At 38.1% G+C, this 23,371-nt stretch overlaps 1 pseudogene; it reads right to left on the minus strand.

Moving 5' to 3' along the window:
• Window positions 1-203: 203 nt before the first annotated feature.
• On the minus strand, window positions 204-14,428 carry LOC147422744 (iron-sulfur protein required for NADH dehydrogenase, mitochondrial-like; annotated as a pseudogene).
• Window positions 14,429-23,371: the final 8,943 nt, after the last annotated feature.

The following is a 23,371-nucleotide window of genomic DNA, read 5'->3' on the forward strand; positions in this document are numbered from 1 at the left end:
ACACACACACACACACACACACACATAGAGAATATTTCACCTCAAATATCATCCACCAACTATATATGCAGGTAGCTAATCATCATAGTTCATTCTTGGGGAGATTCTTGGTTGATATTATCAATGCCTTACCAAAAATCTTGTCACATTTTTTTACTCACCACAGATGCTTAAGCAAGATAGAGATAATGTACATGATGATACTATATGCTAACTATGGGCTTGCCAAGGTTAGATATCTCCCTTATTTTAATGTTCAAAGGCACCTTCCCTAATCTAGCAACTCGATGTTCATATCCTTTGTAGTCAAAGATACACCTCCACATAAACAAATATGAGAAATTTCCCTACAATCAGGGCATTTAAAGTATCTCATGTTCTCAATCCACCCTAGTATAGGATCACGAAAGTTTTCAATCATACTCACAAATCTGTCTTGCATCTATCAAAAATGTCATATAATGTTGATATTGTCACAACCCTTGATAGTTGCAACCTTTAAGATTTGAAATTTGTGTCTCTCTAGTACTTGGAGGCATGTCTATCACCAACACATCAAGCTCTTCACATCAAAATCCTTTAATTAATCTTTTGAGAGCGCCCATAACCATGGAACCTTTTCCAATAGCCGATGCATCTTTTTCCTTTAGAAAACACGTTGACATGCAGCATACACCATAGTTTCAAGAGGGATCAGTTTTTAATATGAATCCAACTTAGAATGACCCTGAAGCTAGGTTCATCATTATAGGAATTCAAGTGATATAAAATTCAATATCTACAAGTGTCCTACTCTGATTCCATACTTGAAAGACAAAGCTACTATTAGATTCACTAAAGTGGTATACTTGCCAACTTTACCTTTCCTAGAAGCTACATCCACAACATCATCAAAGAAACGCTATGCTAGTCAGACGATGTATTAAAAAGAAACCTGTGAGCATATGAGGTAAGATGACTCAAAGAGAAGACATAGAACTACCCATGAACCAAATAAACCAATAGTAAATTCCACATACTAATTGAAAGATTTTGTATCATATTACATTGACCTTTCACTTCCACCATGGAAATCGGTTCCTACCATTCCCCTATAGCACATCCCAACTACACTAAGCGGATTAAGTAGACAACAAGGTAGCAGAGCATGCCATCCAACAATGGGGTATAGTAGGAGTCACTCAACGATTGAGGGGTGGCAACCTTTGTTGTCCATCGACATCAACTCCTCTCTCTCTAAATCAAAACGCTAACAACATTATTGTTCTACATGTAATTAATGTCAAATAGTAACAAACTCATTTTGCCCTGATATATAAGTCAATTTTTTGTGGTAACACTTGACAAAAACGTAGAAGTCCACATTTCCACCACACTTCTTAGATTGTAGCACTACTTGTAGCATTACCACTACACCATATACGAGAAGCTTTAGCCACATGAGAGCTCAAAAGGCTAATTTTGAGAGGATGGCCAAAGGAATGACCAAGTCTAGTATGCATAAGTTCCTTGAGACCACAAAGGGAAAGTTGCTAACGCCTAGGCAGTACTCCCGTAGGGCTTCAAGACCAAAGACTTTGACACAAACATGCAAGAGCCTTCTTAATCACCCCTCTACCATGCTAACCAATTCATAGTCCACTCCTGAAAGATTGTTATCCAGTTTGATAATTATAGGCTTGATAACCTCCACTTGTCTCCATTTATCAGCAGGCAACTGCATGCAATCCTTGAACATGTCAATCTTAGCATTTCAAAGAATGAGAGAAACATCTAGCTTCATCATGTCCACTTGGTCATTCTTGGTTATAAATATAATGGTTCCTAATTCATCACCAACTACAAATTTTGCAATTTTTACATTTTGTGTATTGCTATCAATAGGTTGAGCTCACTACACAACAGTCTTGAATCTCATCACTTCGACAATGAGTGTATGTACTATAGTACCATGCTTCACCCAATCCACCTTTCCTAAGATTTACTAGAACATTGATATACTTTCCCAATAGGTTGTGAGTAGTTGTTACAGATGCAAGGTCCTAGAAGAGTTCTAGGAGAATTTAGAAGGTCTTAGAAGGATTTAGAAACTTGAACAAGATTCTAGCAGGTTCTATAAACATCTAGTAGATTCTAGAAGGTTTTGGAGCATTCTAAAAACATCTAGAATCTAGAAGATTCTAGAAACATCTAGGAGGATCTAGAAGGATCCATGATGCTAGAAGTAGGTAGAAGAGTCTAGAACTTTTTTAGGATGCTGAGGAAGAATCTAGAAGGTTCTAGAAGAGCTAGAAGGTTCTAGAAGGAGCCTCCTTCGGCCTGAGTATAAATAGAGTTCTTGGGCTACAACTCGGGGGGTGCACCATTAAGAAACTATTCATATAACACAAGTTCAAAGGATAAAGACAAATTTAGGAATATTGGGAACAATACAAGAGTTTGGGACAATTTTGATGTCTTAGAACCACTTCAAAATCTCCACTTATGAGCACGTGTTGTCTTGGGAAACTTTAAAGTTGAGTGTGTTTTTGCACACGATGTGAAAGAACCTCATTGATCAAGAAACACATCATAGCTAGTGCTTTCAAAAGTTGAAAGTGATAGTTTAAACTTGGAATATCTAAACTACAAAACATGAAAGTGATCAATAGATCCTTCAAATTTAGTCGAGAATTGGGCAGACACCAAGATGCAACTCAAGACAGCAAAGACGATTAACAATAAATACAATACGATTTGAGGCGTGTGCGCACCAAGGAGAGGACCCCAATCCTTGAGGTGCAAGCCAGAGTTGGAGCCAACTTACAATGAGGATTTGAACTTTGAGTATGAATCAAGGACCTTTTGGACAAATATCTTGAGCAACTAGTTCCAACAAGGACTTGTGACTACAAAAAATTAGTCAACCCTGGACTACAAAGATTCTAGAGTAACTAGGCTTCAAGAATGTAGCACCTCACCAAAATATTACACCCACAAAAAACATGGATCGAATCCAACAATCTTAATTCATTTTTTGCAAAAACAAGGCTCCAAGAAAAAAATTGGTTGAGCTACAACCACGCAAAGAAAGGGAGCTTTCAATTTGTGAGTTGTGACACAAAGCAAATGAGAACAAAACAAACTTGAGTTCGATCCAAAGAAAACAATTTGGAACGTCATGTGAAATTCAGCTAAAAAGAGAACAACAATTTAAATTTCAAAACTGACGACAGTCGTCAATTGGTCGTCAAGTTCAAATTACACTAACGGGAGCTGTCAAGTCATCGTTAAGCTTTTCTTCTCTAGACTTGGAAGTTCTGCGGTGACTGGTTTGCTTGCAAGTTTATATCACTTTGAAGTCCAAGCTATCAATGGTGTCATGTGCGCAATGCTGATTGTGGAAGGAGAGCATCCTTGCAGCTCATCATATGGGATACTATTTGGAGGGCGGCCCTCTGTGTTGACTCTAGAGATGATGAGTGCTAAGGTTCTTTTGGTTTTCTTGCATTTTTCCCTCACTTTGGATTCCACGTTGCCAATGGTGTCATATGTGCAATACCGGCTATGGAAGGAGAGGTGCCTTGCAACTCATCATACAGAATCCTCTTTGGTGGGCGGCCCTCTGCATTGACTCTAGAGAAGATGATCACAAAGGTGGGCAGCAATGGTGTCATGTGTGCAATACCGGGTGTGGAAGGAGAGGAGACTTGCAACTCATCATACGGAATCCTCTTTGGTGGGCGGCCCTCTGCATTGACTCTAGAGAAGATGAGCATGAAGGTGATCATATGCATAGCAGCAAGTTTCTAGCTTAACTGCCTTGGACACCAGCTCCTTGAGGCCATCCTAAGAGCTTGAAATCCTTGTGCTAGATAAGGGCTCCCTCTCTCAGGAATTGTTGAAGCTAGCATTTGTCTCAACTTCATTTCACCAAGCTCCTTAAGGTCATCCTAAATATCGAGAGCATAAAACCCTCGCAGTTGGACACCAAGTCCTTGAGGTCGTCCTAGAGAGAGCTTGAAACCCTCGCGCTGGAAAAACATTCCCTCTCTCGCTCATCCTTGAAGCCAGCACCTGTCTCAACTTCATCGAGGTGCATCACCTGCAAACTGGTATATGCATCCTCATAGAAAGGAGTTAATTGCTCAAGGAACACAACATCTAGTTTATGATGCCCATGGCATGGACGCTACAAGGCCACATGGCTTGGCAATAACTAGGTTGACGGGGGTAGAAGGGAGATAGTGCGGACGTACTATGAGTGGCATTGGACAATTCTTGGCTGTTCCATTTTAGATTTTGAATCAATCTACCCTTTATGTAATTCTCTATATAAATTCTATTGTTTTGGTTTTGAAATGCTACTTGCTATATTTTCAAGGTCATTAACAAGCAAGAACGTTGCAATGTTAAGATCACACTACGAATCCAATGACCGACGCCCTGATGTGCTATGAGGCTCGAACTTAAGTTTGAGCCTTTGCACATTATGGATTTGTGTTTTGGTCTCAAAGCCAAAAGACCCACACCATGATGTTATGTAATGAGGATCAAACTTAAGATCGAGGCCATGATTTGCTATGAGGCTCAAAATTAAGTTTGAGCTTTTGCACATTATGGATTTATTTTTTGATTTCAAAGCCAAAAGACCCAAGCCATGATGTTGTGCAATGAGGCTCAAACTTAAGTTCGATCTTTTGTACTTTATGGATTTGTTTTTTGGTCTTAAAGCCAAAAAAACCCATGCTATGATGTGCAATGAGGCTCAAGCTTAATTAAGTTCGAGCTCTTGCACTTTATGGATTTTTTTTTTGGTCTTAAAGCCAAAAGACCCATGCTATGATGTGCAATGAGGCTCAAACTTAAGTTTGAGCCTCTAGACATTCTGATTTTTTTATATGATTAAAGAAAAGAAGTTCTTGTGAGGCTCAAGCTTAATCTTGAGTCTCTATCTTTTAATCATGGGTGCTTCTTGAAATCGAACCCTTAGTTGTTTATTTTTGTCACGTGAGATTCAAGCTCAATTTTTAATTGACCATTTGGTGAGTTGTTTCCATTATTCTTACTTGGCTAGGCCCAAAATAAAACTTAAGTCCTGCTAGAATGCCTTGGATGTAGGTCAAAAGAATTTCATTGTAAGCATTTCACATGTAAGCTAATATTTTCTTTTCAACATAATAGAGGGTCGTGGTGTCCAGCCAAGATCTAGGGGATGATAGATTTATAGAGACATCACCTAGGTACCTAGAGTCCTTGTCACATGCTATCCAAGTGTCTATTTGGTCAATAGAGAGTATCATCACAAGCTAGCAAGATGGCACAAATCAGATCCAAATATAGAAACTGCTTTCTCAATGTAGAAAATCTTAGTTAAATTCATCAGTGTCCTTGTGATCATTTATGTACTTTCTCTTTCACCCTCAGTTTCATGTAAAATAGAGCTTGTTATGCTTACCATACTAATGTGTTGAAACCTATGTACTTCTTGTGATAAAAGAAGGGATAAAGTTTGCAAAGAGTAACTCCAATATCAACAAGGATATCTTGTATCTTGCATTTAGTAAATGAATAAAATGCTTATTTAATTATTTCTGTCAGTTCCTAACAATGGTTCAAATAACTACCAATGACATTTGAATAGAAAACAGGATAGTTCATGTTTTTGTAGTAGAAAAAATCAGCACTTGATAAGATCTTTTAGAGTTATAGCATGAAAATAATCCATTGAATTTTTTGCATGAACTCTTTAAAATATGTACTTTAAAAGGTACAACATATCTTGATGTTTTCTTTATGACTCATGATGGCTTTTTGTGTGTTTAGATAGTTTAAAGTGTCAAATAAGAGTAACCTTGCAGGGACCCTTTTAAAAATGAAACTTAAATTGGTATTCTAATAATAACAATTTGGTGTTATCCAAAGGGTATGATTGTATGGTTTATAGTTCAAAGTAACCAATAAAAGTTCAAAGCTCAAGTCCCATTTTTGATAATGGGACTTGAATAAGTCCCAAAATTCCTAAATTGGTGTTGATATTAAAAAAACCCCTTTACTTACGTGTTTAAAGTAATAAAATGACCCCTTTTCTTTCAAAAACTTATGGGTTTTTCTCTAAAATCAATTTAAAAATCCCTTTTATTAATATAATCCTCATAAAATTTTTAAATTTTGGCAATTAAAAAACCCATTCATTTCAACTCACATGTCTAAGAGGTGAATCCCCCGAGGGCTACAAACCCTTCTCTCTTGCCAACTCCATTTGTGAGGCTCTTGCAAGGTAAGCCCTCTTCTAGCTCTTATTTTGTGTTCAAGTCTTATTCTCGTAATTGAATCTTGTCTTGTACTCTAGCATTGTAATGCGAGTTTTGTAATCAAATATTTGTTCCCATATTCTAGCATTGCAATGCAAGTTTTGTATCAAGTATTGAGTGTTTTAATCAAGATTAAATTTTCGATCAATGTTCAAGATCTTGTATATTGTGAGTGCCTCATCTTGCTCTCTTCTAATGCGAGCCATGATCATAATTGTTTGGCAATGTTGTGGGAATGAATCACACCACCTATAAAGTGCATGCAACACTACCTAGATCAACATGATGTCAATCAAGGACACAGTTGAAACGATAGGCGCACAAAGGCGATCTCTATTGCTTGTCAGTCTTAGACCATCCCACACATACAATACTCTGGAAGGCCAACCAAACCGAAATCAAGAATCTCATTGCTCTCAGCTACACTACCCAGTCTACATACACACAAATGGAAGGGAACTCACCAAAGCATACTAGAACTCACTTAAGGAGAACCATCCCCTCACTAGGATACACGTGACCCAGAGCCTATACACTGAAAATCCTCACTCCCAAACCCATCTGCAAAAACTGCGTATGAAGACAAAGCAATTTTTTGAAAGTGCCCAAAACTAAAATCTACAAGTACTTATGTGTAACTTATGTCACCATGATTATAATGACTACTTTCACGCAGAAAACAAGACATTATTTGATACATTTACGACCTCAAATAGCTCGTAGATGCGTTAGCATGTGTGCTCCGCCCCGCGTGGAATACTTAGCATTGTTGTGTAACTCTCTTTGAGCCTATCACAACGGTGTAGTCAGATCTCCAATGTGATGAACGAGTAGGGAGTAGTGTCCAGGCTCTCTTTCTTTCTCTCTCACACACAGTCGATGATAGCACAATACCTTGATTAAGATTAAAGTTCTCCTTACAAAATGACCTAGGTACCTTATATACTAAGTCTACCATAGGTTAAACCAAAAATATAGTTCAATGGGTCAAGTGGTTTTGTATTTACAGTCTAGAAGTGCCATCACACCCCGTCTTCTACAGCTACAATAGCTACTCATTATACAAATGATGTTTTTAACCATAGTCCACATCATTTTATAACTCTCAAAAAATAAGACTTTGGTACAAAAATTGAGTTATGTTGTGTTGTTGACCCATGGGTCCACATGCAAGAATCCACTTCTCAATCTTATCAAGACATGGAATCTCTATTGGAAGGTATAGTGTACAAAGACTTTGGTACAAAAATTGAGTTATGATCTGTTGTTGACCCATGGGTCAACATGCAAGAATCCACTCCTCAATCTTGTCGAGACATGGAATCTCTATTGGAAGGTGTAGTGTTGCCTTGCAAAATTTACAGCAACAAATTCAAGATCTACATGAGATCAATGCATGAGAGGAATCTGTATTGGAATGTGTAGTGTTCACCATACAAAACTTACAACAACAAACTCAAGAGCTATTGTTGGTTGGCTACCATGCCTCACCATATTGATGCTAGCAAAGCGAGAGCCACATACATAAAATGTCAATCTGTGGGACATAGCTGACTTGACTAATGCATGGAGGCTACAAGATATAGATGATCTCTTGGAACACCCTTGCCCAAATTTTTTCTATCCTATATTTCTCAACAGTTACTCAAAATTAGTCAATACGGCTGCTAGTCTATCACATCACTTTTGAGATAGCTTGGAGTTTTTGAATGAGCCCAAAATTTCTACACTAATTCAACATGTCATATTAGACGAGGTCAAGCTCAAAAATGTCAGTTTTGACACGTGGACAAAATCCCAACTAACATAAACAATAAAAATTAGGTTTACTATTTTGGTCTCCTAATCATCCTACAACATCTTTAGACCATGCTTTGTCCCCTCCTATACTTAATAGTTATTTAGAATGTTAATTTGTGCATTATGAACCAAAATAGCACATAGATGAACACAACTAAAAACACAAAAATGATGCAAGAAACTTAAAGTAAAATCAAAGAGCTTTCACTTGCAAGTCCGGTGCGCTTTACAGAATGCCAATGTTGCAACCCACAAGGGAGAGAGAGGACCAAACAGATACATGCAATGAACTCAATAGTCGTATGCTCACTTTCATTATCCAAAACTTAGGACAAAAGCTAAATTTTTTGGCTTTTATACCTTAGCCAAGGTTTAAGAAATGGATCCCTAGCTAATTTGGCTCAGTAATAAGTCCATGAACTTTAATTAAAAACAACTTTGGAAGGCCAAGTCCCCTTTACACTCTTTAGCACTCAATTGTGTTATAACAAATTTGGACTTTTACGGGATTTCTCATTTAATAATTGAGGTTTTGATACAATAAGTGGGATTAAAAATGATGATCACGTTCTTTTGAGACTCTTGTTTAGCTGAGTAGCAAACATTTCCCCCCTCTTTGATTGTGTCATCCACGACACAATTACTTAGGTTGCTAAGTAGTGGTCAGGCTTTTGTGATTTAGTCTGCTTTATGTGTTGATACTTGAGCCAGAGTTCCTTGTCTTCTATAGACATAAATTTCATGATCATCTTGTTCTTATGCTCAATGGATGAATAGATCACAAAGCAACCTCTAAAATTTGCAATGACCAGACCGAATATATTTCTTTTGTAAGTGAAGAAACCTATGTAGAATGCTTCTTCAAATATTTTCAATATGTATTTTGATGGTAAGAACATAACCTTGGCATAGAATCCGTGGAGCACCTTTGTTGATGATTGTACTGACACATTGTAGCAAAAACCTTGGTCGCTTTCAAGAAATGACATCTAGGCGGCTTCCATTTGCTTAGCAAGTAAAGAACATCTTTGAAATTTTGACCAGCATAATGCACGTCAAGTCTGGTATCCCACAAAAAAGCTTGATTGTTGACGAAAGATTATCCACCATATAATATTCATTGGGTTTTCCATATGGTGGTGGTGGGAATCATGGGTAATTGAGCCATGTGGACCACTTCTGATTTATGATGGAGTGTTGCTACCATCTGCAAACCCTTGGAATTGGGCACTGCACTGGATCTTGCTTGATGGCTAGCGGTGCATTTGTGTAAAAAATGAGATACCTTGGGTGCCAATTCAGTCAAATTTTTTGCCACTTGGGATCTACCATTGTAGGATTGATGGCGATAATTTGTAGCACTTCAAATTTGATAAGCGAGAAGGGGAGATCTTGGTGATGCCATTCCTCATTGACATTTGCCGGTGTGAGGAGGTTGACATTGATAGAGTGAAGAATCCTCTACTCCCACTACATGGCCTCTTTCTAGATTTGTTATGTCTCATCTTGTACTTGCTTTTTAAGCAAAGCTTCTTCATCTGGAATCAAGCTTGTTGATTTTGCAGAGGGTCCTGCTTCCTCTTGAGTGATCACGAGCTCAGTAAGATTTGCTTATGTAGTGATTGCTTCTACAAAATTCATGAATTGTAAAGCATTTGTATCTCCCATGTCCATTTCAAGTTGATCTTCTCCTGATGTGGAGGTTTGAGATCTAGCAGCCTCTTGAGCTTTGCTAAGCTCCTCTTTACCTGGACTTTCACTTGTTGAGAAAATGATCTATAGTTATGTAGAGTAGTGGCTACCTCCTTAAGATGTTGCTCTTGCTACTCCTTTATTTTTCGTAAGGTTTTCAAATCCACTTCGAATTTTGTCGTGACCTTTTCTAGTTTTTTATTTGTAGTATCCAAGGATTTAACACATGTCTTGCTAGAAGAATTTTCTAGTTCCAGACGTGGTAATCTTTAGCTTTTTCTTGAAGTGAAGAAGCTATTGATGCCATGTATAGTCCTCATCCTTCATTATATCCATAGATTCATGGATATATTTAGCATATTCTTCTATGTTCTAAAGATCCTCAAGTTACCTGGAAGTGTCGACTTCATGCTCATGTGATACTGCTATTGTTTCTTCTATGGGTGGCTCCTTTTTGGACATCTCTAGAAGCTCTATTTGTTCTTAAAAACTCTCCCCATTGTGAGGACTTGTGTCTTCTCGAGGTTGCTCCATTGGAGGAGTGGTATGTAGAGCTTCCTCCTTATTCTCTGGCTCTTCTTCTAGCTTGTTTTCTTTTGGTGGTGTCACTTTAGCTTCATGTGCCTTGGCTAGCTTTCTTTGATTTTCTTCTTTCTTGTAAAACGAGTCCAATCTCGCCAAAGGGTTGTCATCCTGGCAGTACATGGGATATTTTGAGTTGATTTCAGTTTTCTTAGGTGTGGGTTTCCACTTTTTTTGCAAAGTCTCATTTTAGCTCTCTTTTGAGCTCAAATGCAGCTGCTTGTCTTTCTATTCTTACCACTCTTTGGGTTGGCTCTTTGACTTGAATAGTGGGGTGTGGTTGTTTCTAGGGTAGTGCCTCTTCCACTTTAGCCTCTTCTTTGTCTCTTTTTTTTCTATCTAGAGGCGTCTCCTCCTCCTCATCTTGTTCCTTGCCTCTTTCAGGTATCGTTGATGCAGTGACCGTTTTTGTTTTTGCCTCCTCTTTAGAGATTTTGACAAGTTTTCTTCTTAACCTTGTGGAAACCAGTGGTGCTCTAGTATGTACCTCTTCTTCTTCTTCTTATTCTCCATTCAATTTGCTTGCTAGCCCTAAGTTTTTCTTGGGGGTTGGCGGTAGGTAATCTACTTGGTCAATAGAATGATATGATACCCTAGTAAGTACCTATGGGGCCCCCAAGAAGGATATCTGTTTTAGTTTCTTTAAATGTTTTGGGGTGGTGTGGATATACAGAGCATGGTTGACCTCTATAGCTCCTTCTTTCTTTGATGCCTAGGTGAAGGTAGATGCCACTGCATGATTAAGGCATGTGTATTGAGATGTCCTCTTTGCAGTTAAATGGAAATGTTGGTGGTAAAGCCCAAGGATTTAATAATCATGTGATCACGTGAAATTTTTGTGATTACTATGTGTTACTATCATATTCACATAATAACACTTTATGTGATCACATTTAAGCTGATGAATGATGACCTGATAACCCACCCAAAACATGTCAGACTATTATTTTTTAATGGTGGTGAGCCCACTAGAATATGGCAAGAAACCCACCATCGGGCCTGTCAAGATATGGAAAAGCTCAGTGAGACTACAAATTTGGGTGGTCTTTGTAGGTTAATAGGAAGTTCAATCGTCGTAATCATCAATAAGTTTAGTAAAGCTTTGAGTACAACCTAATCAATAACCAAGACAGGTCATTAACGACACCATCACTTGGATTAATTGAAAACTAGGAGTTTAAGCTCCCTTTACAAGATTGAGCGGGCTGTTAACGGTTCTGTGATTTATCAATCATGATTAAAAAAACTTTAATTGATGATGATAATGAAGCTCCTCCAAGTCCTTTTTCTTGCTTTACTTTCCCTGATGAGCTCCTCCACTCTCCTTCTTTGATTACCAAGAAATTGCCTCCTTCAATTGACTTTGAGAGCTCCATAAAGCTCTTGCTCTCTAGCATTCTTCTCTTTTCAATCCCTTCCTTCTTTTCTCTTCCGTAATTCATTGAGTCAATCAAGAGAGAGAATGAATTGAGCATGAGGGAGAGCTATGGAGATCCTTCTAGCTCAAGGTTTTGCTTGCAGTTGATATTCTTCCCGAGAGATTTCACCCCTTCTACTCTCCTTGCTTGTTTTCTGCCTTGCTTGGGGGGGGGGGGGGGGGGGGGGAGAGAGAGAGAGAGAGAGAGAGAGAGAGAGAGAGAGAGAGAGAGAGAGAGAGAGAGAGAGAGAGAGAGAGAGAATAGTATTGGAACTTCTCTTGTGCCCTTCTTCCCCACTCTCCAAAGCTCTTCTATCTCTCCATAGCCACGCTTCTCGTCCCTTCTTGCCTTGTGAAATACCCTTGGGCTCCTCTACTCTTCTTGTTTTGTTTTGCTAAAAAAAAGTTCTCTTAACTTATAGCCCCCTCCCTAAGCAACACTAGCACCATCATTGCTAAGACCTGTGGGTTTCAACCCTTGATGATGTGGTAGTCACAGTGTCGAGCTGCACAAAAATAGGCGGGAACAAATCAAACAGGGGCACCATGCTATGCTGAGGCATTCTTTCTTCTGCTACAAAGTTGTCTGAGCAGTGTCGTGGTGGTTGCGAGTGCTTCTTCTCCTCTCTGTGACTCTTGCTTCCTATGCGATGGCTTCCCCAATTTTTCTTCCTTATCCCCCCTACTAACCCTCCCCTCTTCACTTAATTGGGCGGGCGGCCATTTGGTGGGCATTAAGTTGGACGCCCACACCCCCTTGGGTAGCCTATTGCCTACACAATATGCCACTTTTGGCATACGCATTGACAAGGCATTGCTTAACGCAACATTTGGCATGCACACCGACCAAAGTATTTCTCAACACAATTGTCATTTTCAACAGCCCTTGACTGACAATATCATCGTGAATTTTGTTACCCATATCCATGTCTTGGATCGTGTCACATGCCCTCAAGATGCAAGTATAGGTGATTGCATTTGGTGGAAGCCCTTTCCCTTCACATCTAGTTAAAAGATCTAGAGCTTCTTCGCCACAACCATATTGGGCATTGCCAAATCACTACATTATGCATATATCTTGACCATGGTAGTGCCGAGCACAAATTCACCTGCAAAGATATGCCTGTAGAGCACTTTGAGTATTGCAGTTCTGGTCCATAAATTTCCAATTTTGATAGAGTGTTGGAGATGTGGTAAATATGGTTCAAAGTTTTGTGATGGGTAGTTGCCAAATGATAAAGCTGGACCATTAGTTACAGGGTGTAAACCTTATATTCATTTGCATGTATTTACTAATTATGTGAGCTTGATGATGGCAAAGAGCTTAAGTTCTTATAGCAAATGTATATTGAAGACCGATTGGCACAAACCAAAGGCTGTGCAAGTTTAGAGGGGATGGATGTCGTGCAGCTCTGCTTCCATGATGGGAAAAAAGGGCAAAAGGATGTCGATTTTGCTTAATTGAAATCTACATGATTATTGGACAGTGATCAGGATTTGGTAACAAGATAGCTTAATGCTAAATGTATGCTAGATAAGGATTTAAAGGTCCAAAAATTGTCTTGTTGATGCTTAAATATGTATTTGAAGCTGTATAGTGAACCCCGCCAAACTCAAGTATGTTCCAGTTATTTTGTGCACACATCTTGACCATCAAGCTCGATTTAGGAAAAAATGTCAAGCTGAAGTATCCCTTAGTTTGTGTGCAAGTGGAATGGTCATCAAGTCCTTCATTTCAAGTTTTGGAAACAGAATCAACCCAAAAGACGTGAAGATACTTCATCAATTGTCCAAAGAAGTCAAATGGATGCTAGCCATGTAAGCTTACTGACCTCAAAACCAAAAACTCTTTCCCTCATAGCATTAATCTAAAAACATAACCTAGTGCCAAGTAACCTACTATAAGAAATAACAACTTTCCTTTGAATCTGTAACCTGCACTTTAGTAGCCTCCATGATCAAATGGGGTTAAAAGGAATTTCCCAAACACCAGAGCAACATGATATCCACATGAGCATACATTTCTTGTATCATCAAACACTTTTGGTGTAGGTATGCTATTCTTGGATCCAATAAGAAGCAACCACAATGTGTACCCAAAAGTACCCATCCATATTGAACCTTCTTTTGAAGATCCTTAGAATCTCCTCGATCAAATACCATTGAGAGAACATTGCATTGATGGGCCCCACAATATACTAGAGCATCACTTGAAGCATAGTGCAACACCCATATCCCATCAACATTTGGCAACTTTACGTTGTTCCCAACAAGCATTAAAGAACATTGACTCCCTTTTACTGGCATCCAAAACATTATTGACATAAGAATCATTAAAAATAGAATCCAAACCCAACCATAGTTGGTACACTATCAGAAAATGAAGAAAATTGTGCACTTTTTGAAATACCAATGATAATTTAGCATCATCAACCCCTTTGGATTCATATTCATCATGAAGAACCTTGGAACAATCTAGACCTGTATCATCAGAGGATTTTTTATTTGAGATTCCACCTTGATGATAAAAAACAGTTCCAATCTCTAAGTTTTCATCCATAGCACCCTCCATTGAACTTTGATAATCTTCATCATCCGTCAAAGATCTAGAAATTGCTTCATCTTGCAAGCCATGAGAAGGCATACAAGGAAGAGCTGCCTAAATATCCCGTTCCCAATTAGCATGATCTAGAAAATCTTCATACTCATCAATTTCTTCCTCTACTTCCTCATCTGAATCCTTGCCACTTAACAGTCCATCGTAACACTGCAAAGGTTCATTTGGCACCCAGCTGTTGTATATATAATAAATTTATTTGTGCAATCATCTTCAATAAACCTATCAATCTGCTTGACTTCACATGCTTTCATGATGCTGAAGATTCCATTAATATCCTATAAAGACTCATCTTCTTCAATAAATCCTTGACAACAACCCATACCAAGGTCAGTAGTTGGGGAAACACTTGATGCATAGTATTTATCCTCAATGGAATCACTAATGGGGGTAACTTCCATGCGATTAGTCTTTGAAAAATTTTCATCAGTTTTTGTTTCAACATTAAATTCATCATTTATATTTTCTAGGTCGCTCAAAATATGGTCCTCTAAAACTGAGTTTTCTATTTCCAAAGCTGTATTTGCCTTGGATTTACTTCTTGCAGAAATGTGCTCCCAGAATTCATCATCGTTGAGGAATTACATCTGATCCCCTTCACCTTTACTGAAGACAATCTGGCTTTGTTCAGTAATCTGCTTTGTTCCATAACCCTTGAACTTTCATGAATAAACCCATCTACAAAATAGAACCATTGCATGGGATATGCTTCTGCCAACTCTTGAACCTGATATCTAATCTCAAAGCTTACAAACTATTCAAAAGTTGCAATCGTTCGATCTTCTAGAATTCCTCATCTAGATTTTGTATGATAGTGGGTGTATTGGACCAACAAAGTCTATACCCCACTTAGCAAATGTATGTGCCCCCATCATAGGTCGCAATGGCATATTGTCACTTCTCGTCGGCATCTTTGGTCGCTAACATGAATCACATCAACGAACAAATTCTTTGGCATTGGCAAACAAGGTTGGCCATTATATGCCTACAATCAATATATCCCTGGTTGTGGTTTCATGAGAGAAATGGCCTCCTGCAAGACCCACATGCACTTGTTCTAGGATAGTAAGATAGTCCTCTTCATTGGCACACAATCTAAGCTATCGTTGATACATTAGGGAAATTTTGAGCTCTCAAAGGAGCCCTATAAGGAGGTTTGACCTTTCCTCTCTTGTCCAAAATGGGCAACCTGGTGAAGTACATAAAGGGATTGTTAAAACCCTATCAACCAACATATCATTGGAAGATCTTAGAAAGTAGGTTCTAAATCCAAAAACTCTGACAAATTTGGAGTTGATTTGTAGAATTTATGGCCTCTTGAGTGAAGCTAAAATGTAGGGAGAGATTCCATTTATAAGACAAAGTTGTCACATCATCAAAAAATAGAATCTTCTAGAATATAAGGAATCTAATGGCATGCTATATCAATGGATAGATCTCCATGAGTACATTCTAAATCCAAAAGGTCCGACAAGTTTTGATTTCATTTGTAATATTTTTACTATGTGCCCATTTTGAAAAAGAGAGAGAAAGTCAAAGTCCTTATTGGGACCCTTCTGAGAGTCCAAAATTTCCCTAATGAGAGCTAATTTCCAATCATTGCATAATTAGTTGCTTCAATCTCTATTGCTCTATGTTGCTATTTATTCATATCTTCAGGGAATATTTTGTTGTTCAGATATCTACTCCATTGTGGTGTCACTAATATCTAGAAAACGGTGGTGTGGGCTATGGCGGATTTTTACTTACACCAAGAGCAAATATCATGTAATCATGAAAACGTCTTTCTTCATGGTAGGCCAGTAAACCCCTAGCCAAGTCAATCATCATATGGTTTGTTTGTTTGCAAAATGGATTCCTACCACCGTAGTATGAGCTTGACTCAAGTAGGTTTCTTGTTTTTGTGGGTTAACACACAAAAGAAAAATTCCATCCTTGTCTTTTCGATACAGTCTTCCAGCCAGCAATTGATATAGGGTAGATTGTTATATCAAATTGTAATAAGAAGTGGTATTTGTGAATCTACTTGCACTACGATAATTAGTGATACAAGATCTTTTAACCATCTAGGAATCATTTGCACAGATAATAGATAAGCATCTGGTAAATCATCATCTACCCCTTTTGGTGCTTCCCGTGAGGTGATCCTTGACAAATGATCCACTCTTTGGTGCGTGGCACCTTTTTTTGACTACCACTATGAAATCAAACTCAAGTAGGATGTAAACCACCTTACATTTCTTCCTATATTGCAAGGTTTGTTTACCAAATAGAGCAAGGCTTGATGGTCTATGAAAAAAAAGCTTGTTAGCTGACAAGTAATATCTAAATTTCTTGACTTCATACACCATTTCAAGACCGATGTCTGCTGGCATATGATATAGAAAAAACCATATTCACCTCTCTTGGATGAGCTAATACGCAACCAATAGCAAAATTTGAAGCATTCACATGCACATGGCAAACTTTGTTTCAATCTAGAGTCTTCAGTATTGGTGTTGTGGTTAAGGATAGTTTAAGCTTTTGGAATGACTCCTTACATCTTTCTATCCATTAAAAATGAGTGATGAGGCTATATATGGGTTTCTCTATGACTGCATACGTGTAGATGAATCTACAGTAGTAGCCACAATGCCTCATAAATGCTTGAAATTCCTTGACGTTTGTTGGTCTAGAAATTTCAGCATTTACTGCCACCTTTTCCATGTCTATGGAAATACCATTCTTTGACATAATATGTCTAAGAATTTTTCCATGTTTAATTATAAATACACATTTTTCAAGATTTAAACCAATTCTATATAGACGACATTTCTCAAGAAACATCAAGGAATCCCAATCCTTGAGCAAGTACTTCCAAGCGAGACAAGAAACCGAGCAAGCAGGTACATTGAAAAAGACCAGATCATGATCTCAATAGTTACTTTGTAGATGATAGGGTAGCAAAGTAAAGAAGTGGCATCTCAGATAGTCTCAAACAAAATAACTATACTCCTTCTTCAAAGTGTTCATACACATTGATATATAATCAACAACACATATCCAAAATGATTCTAGCAAAGAGAGCATCAAAACTAAAAACAAGAATCTCTTTAAAAAAATAACTCCAAAAAGTTGTGCTCACATAGATAAACACTTCATGCCAGACTATACCGCGAAAATGGTTGACGACAAAATACCCTACAACGCAAAACTATTACAATCCAAGAGACTTGAATTACTGCTATGTATTTGGCCGTGCTCCACCCAAAGTCTGAAAGAGATCCACCTTTGTCAAGGCTGCTTGGTGCATGAACTCATGGGTTTGAGAGTCAAAACCCAAAATATGGAGAAACACATAGTGGATATGCTTGCATGGCACATATGTCAGTCTCTTCATCACATGTACAATGTGGAAAATCAGAAAAAGTAAGAGAGTATGTAACTCCCTTCGCCCTTGACCCACCTGTGCTTACATATAAAACATGTGTCTCATTGCACACAATGATAACCTTTTTAACTAATTCTGCTATCATGCATCTGCCCAAATCAACTCTAGCCTAAAATTCTTTTGTTAGCTTTGATCGCCACTTAACAATCTTTCCATGTCTATATTTTGGCCGAAATGCACTAGGAACCCTATTTGTTGCTCTAGTGCCTCTGTTCAAACCTGCACCTTCAGTTCCATGTTGAAGAATCACAAATCCATTAGCTTCAAGATGTTTTGCCTCAGATTCTAGCAGGTTTGTGCCCTCAGCAACCCTCCAAACACCTGGTGCAGGTCCGGGTGGTCTCACTATCATCTCATGTATCTTCCTAGTTTTCTGCATGTTGCTTATATTGCAAAACCAAACATAACCCTCAATGAACCCTCTTGGATTAGACCCAAATGCGGGGTATTTTCTATGACCCAAAAAACATGGTGTGGCAACCCCATGCTTAATATCACGCGAACCCTCGTTAATAAATCATCCACATCTATCTGCTTGATTTTGTAGAATCCCAAAACATGTCATCTTACACCCTGGTTTAATAATTCTAATTGCCCATAATGTCTTTGCAAACTTTACCTCGGGCCAATATTCTGTATTCCCATGTGCAGATGCATATCTTGTCCCACCAATGGGTTCATTGACCGTCACAAACTTAGGCCTATGGCTATCCTCCTCCAATACCACACCTGGATCTACAAAGATTGGCGTCTTCTTCTTCACACTTTTCTCCCTTATATTTTGACATATTCATCTCTTGACTTTGAAACCCCATTTCTGCCATCAAGGAATGAGTCATATCGACCAAATTTTTCACAGCCTAGGCAGTAAATGATCAATTTAAGAATATCTGGGCAAGATCTTTCATACTGAGGCCATTTCTCATCTTTGCACCTTTAAGGTAGGCATTGTACTTAAGCACAGCCATTGACATATCTACCCCTGCAGCCTCATACAAAATAATTTTATCTTTGTAACCAAAGGCTACCCACATGCTAGCATGTTTAGTTTCGAATAAGTTGGTGTTTGGGACAAAAATGCCAGACTCGTCTTTCATTACAAATGTTCGTCCCCAATTCTGACATCTCACCATGCCAACCATGTTTCCAAACAAGAAACCTCTCTATCAATAACATGTCCAGCCCCCCAATAACGACGGAGCTCCCCCTTGCAAATTTTTTCTTGGTTCTTTGATGGCGCATTTTGCCACTTGCAGCACAAAATCTTATGTTATTCTTGGGAGGAAGGTAGAATGCACTTGACAGTGTGTCGGATCATTGATTGCTCCCAATGGATTCCAAAACTCTATCTGTGCAAAATTATTCTCCACGATAAATTCACATGTTGTGATTGTCATAAGTTCACGCAGAAACGGATCATACACACGTGCAGACATTGTAGGCCATCCATGCACACGGTGAACATGGTCAAAGTGCACCCACATGTGCTCTAAATTCCCACTGGATTCATTCAATTCACTAGATCAACTCCATTGTCCGGTCCAATTATGGACATCTTGAACACATGTGGTTGTTGGTCACTCCCAAGTGACCTGGAATGAGAACATTATGTATGTATGTATAACTACTCTTGCTCTTAAGATCCAACACTGCCTCTAAGCTTAGAGCACTCACATTATTTGATTGTTTGGAACATTCCAAGCTTCGCTCAATCCTTCACTTATCAGACAACGGTGTGATAGTGTCCAAAACTTCAGCAAACTCACCATCCTCAATGTACTGAATGCCATCACCATTCTCCATGATGAGCTTTACCATTATAAAATCTTGAGCACTGGTAAAAGGCTCTTGAGAAGCACAATAACTTTGTAGTAAAAGGCTCTTGAGAATCACAATTAAGTAGCATTGATGCCACATTTTCCTCATTTGATATGCACCTTACTTCTGCATAGGGATGTTGATGCTCACCGGATTGAATTGTGCAACGGGTCCACTTGTGCTTATCACTTGGAATACAATAATAAAATATTGCAAGACATGTATTCATACATTCTGGTAGTTCAGAACAATGATTACAAGTCAAAGTGCCATAGCCTAATGTAATCATGCCTTGAGGAGAAGACTTGGAAAGCTGACCTCGCCGGTGAGCCTTATTATGCAATTTTGCTCTTAAATAATATGGACATTCAATGTTTACACAACATAGGTGACCTAAGCATCTACTGAACCTAACTACTCCTAGAAAGCTATCACTGCTGCATGTAACATATTCAGTCCATATATGACTATCATGGCTCTGGTCCATCCCTATCATTCCATTAGCTAGACCAGAAGACGATAACTCAAATACCACATATCTATCATAATGCATAGGCAGCTCCTGAACTTGAATGATATTCTTTGCCTGCTTGAGTGCCATATATAGGTTGCTCTGTGGAGGCATCGTGTGTATCATATCAAGTACACTAGAAGGACCGTGAAACATATCCCCAGCTTCCAAATCCACAATTACTGGCTTTGTCACTGTTCCAGTGCTTTGTAATCTTTTATTTTCAATGTGAACCTTATAGAACTGACAAATGTCATGATTGAGAAAAAAGACTTGCTCACCATTGATAGCTTCAACGTCCTCTATCTTCTCTTGCTCACCCATTAGAGTCAATGGGTGCAAACTGAATGCATTATATATTTCAAGATGTTGTCTTACAAAAAAACTTAGTGCATAGATGTTATCTTCAAACGTAAGACACAGCTTCTGACCACGCTGTGGTCCATAAATGGTTATGTGTCTAGCCATTGTTGGTTAAATGCTCACTTAAGATGGATTATTGAGTTGAAGACTGTCTAAAAAATTACTAATAGGGTATCAAAACATCACTGTATCTTTTTGCTGGCAAAAAGAAGAGGCTCAAGAATCTTAGCTTTTATGTTGCACCTAACGGTATAATTGTGAGATGCAGCACTATCATACCAATTATAACAATTCATGGTGTTGTTAATGAATATCATGATTAATGTTCATGGCTCCTTGAAAAAAGTCACAATACGTCAATATAAATATGTCCAAATGTATTAGACCTTATAGTCTAAAAATGTAAAATTATATATATACAAAATGTAAAAATTTCCACTTGCACTTTCTCTAGAGATTAAATTGATGCTCTTGCTAGATGCTAGATGGAGTGGGGGATACATCAATGAGAGGCAATTGGGCAATAGTACATGCTTTTTTTTTGGGTTTTAAGATTTAGACACGGGAGATGTTAGCTATTGAGAAAGGGCTAATTGCCTTCTTGGTGGGCTTTCCATTGGATCTTTATGGGCAGGGTTCATGGTCGGCATGCAAGAGCTCCTCATTGCCTCATTGGCTCTTCACATAGCGGTATTGCTTACTTCTATTGGTACATGCATCTTTTCAAAGAATACATGTTACAATGTCTGTTCACTTCAAAGGAAAGTAAATCAAAAATAAGTCCATTTCTTGATTTTGAATTTGTGAATTGGTTTTGCTATTCAAAATCTTAAACAAGGAGGCAAAAAGAAGATATTTAGACAATGAAAACCAATGCCACTAGAGATTAAAAAGCTTGCAGACTCAAACTTGAATATGTATCTATGCCAACAACTCTCACCTGAGAAGAGAGAGTAATAATCCGATTGATAGAAAAGTGATAATAGTCTAATATTATGACATATCCATTGGTGTTGACAAGGTCTACAAGTGTGGCTTTAACACTAGGTTGGTAACCTAACAGGACATAAAAGTGTCCTTTGCAGGGTTTAAGAAAAACTTTACAATTCCTAGAAGATGACTCCATTCACAAAACCCTTCATTGAGCACATTCACAATACCCATGTGCTTTTGGAAAAATTATAAGTATGGTAAAATGTACAATCCAATGGGAGAACCGAGCTCTCAAAGTAAGTGCATTTGAACAAACAGCAAAAAACAGGGAATCTCATTAGTACATCACTTGGTATTCTAAAATAAAAATTGGTCTAGCCATTCTGACATTTTTCTAGGGATCTACAATATTATAGCTTTCAAATAAATGAGTGCTCACTACCTCAAAAATTCTACTAGATGGTTTACATTTTACTCCAAATTAGCATGTTTTTTAGACAGTTTGGGGTGTACGCACATGTCGGGCTACAAATACCTAAATGAGAGTTCAATTTAGTATACCATCCACTTCATGAGAACTATAACTCTTTCCTAGATGTCATCGACACAAAGAAGCCAATTATTTGCCTTTTACATTCATAATGAGAAGGAGATTATTCTCGACATTCTATTTCCCAACTACAAAACACTGTAATACTAGTAGGTTATATTGCAGAGGAAAAAAAATGGAGGCTTGTATCAAGCTCTAATGATAAGGTATATATAATACACAATGAAAAAGAGATGGCATGAAAATAATATGCACAATAGCAATTAAAAAACATTATAGAACAAAGTATTTTCTTCCCCAAAGATAAGGAAATCTCTTAGTAGAGCCGTTCAAAGTAACACAAAGATAACATGTCAAGGCCCCAACCTATAACCAAAAACAAATGCTTCCATCTCAACATGCATAACCTGTTGGTATTACCACCACACTTCCACAAACTTGCTCATACCACTCTTCAACCAACGTAAGTTACAATGAACATAGTCGCAAGGATAGATAGACCTAATGAACAATAGCATACAACCATTTGGAAAAGAACCATATGTACATTGGCCAAAATAGTAGCCATAATAAGCATTCTAACATCTTCAAAACTATTCATTGCATTGTAATATAGCCCTAGCGATAACAAGGCAACAATGCCATAATAACCATAACTTGGCACATGTTCCAATTCCATGTTTCAACAAAAACATAAAAGCCGACAAAAATACAAGGCAAGATAAAGACCAAGACGACTAATATATACCTAGATGAATCCAGGAAAAGATCAAATTCACCTATAACAAAAAAGTGCAGCTATAAGCTCATGGTTGTGAACCACAAGACGATATAACACTTTAGCTACATCATGCATAGTATCCACAAATACTACCACGCATGAACATATACTCCCACACACACACACCCCACACGCACGCACCCATGAGCATACACCCATACGAAACTCTGCGAACCAAGTTTCTGTCATTTGCTCTAGAGATGAAGGGTAGATTTGGCCATGATCAAGCCTAGCACAAAACAAAAGCATTCGATAGAAATAATTAAACCAACAAAGATAAAATTGATAGGGCTATTCACCTATCAATAGGTCGCATTAGATAGAAGAATTAAACCAACAAAGATGAAGTTGATAGGGCTATGAACCAAGATGACTAAAGCCATAATAACCATAGCTTAGCACATGTTGCAATTCCATGTTCAAAATACATGGCAAGATAAATTATCATCTCAATACATACGCATAAAGCACCTCACAAACTTGATGCAAAGATATACATGGTGAAACACACTTCACAAGGCAAAGACATGAAGAAACCTAATCACCAAGTCTGGCACAATTTAGAATCCCTTCCATAACCAAGC

The sequence above is a fragment of the Adiantum capillus-veneris genome, chromosome 27 (genome assembly GCF_014529385.1).
Source record: "Adiantum capillus-veneris isolate H3 chromosome 27, ASM1452938v2, whole genome shotgun sequence".
Taxonomy (NCBI): Eukaryota; Viridiplantae; Streptophyta; class Polypodiopsida; order Polypodiales; family Pteridaceae; genus Adiantum; species Adiantum capillus-veneris.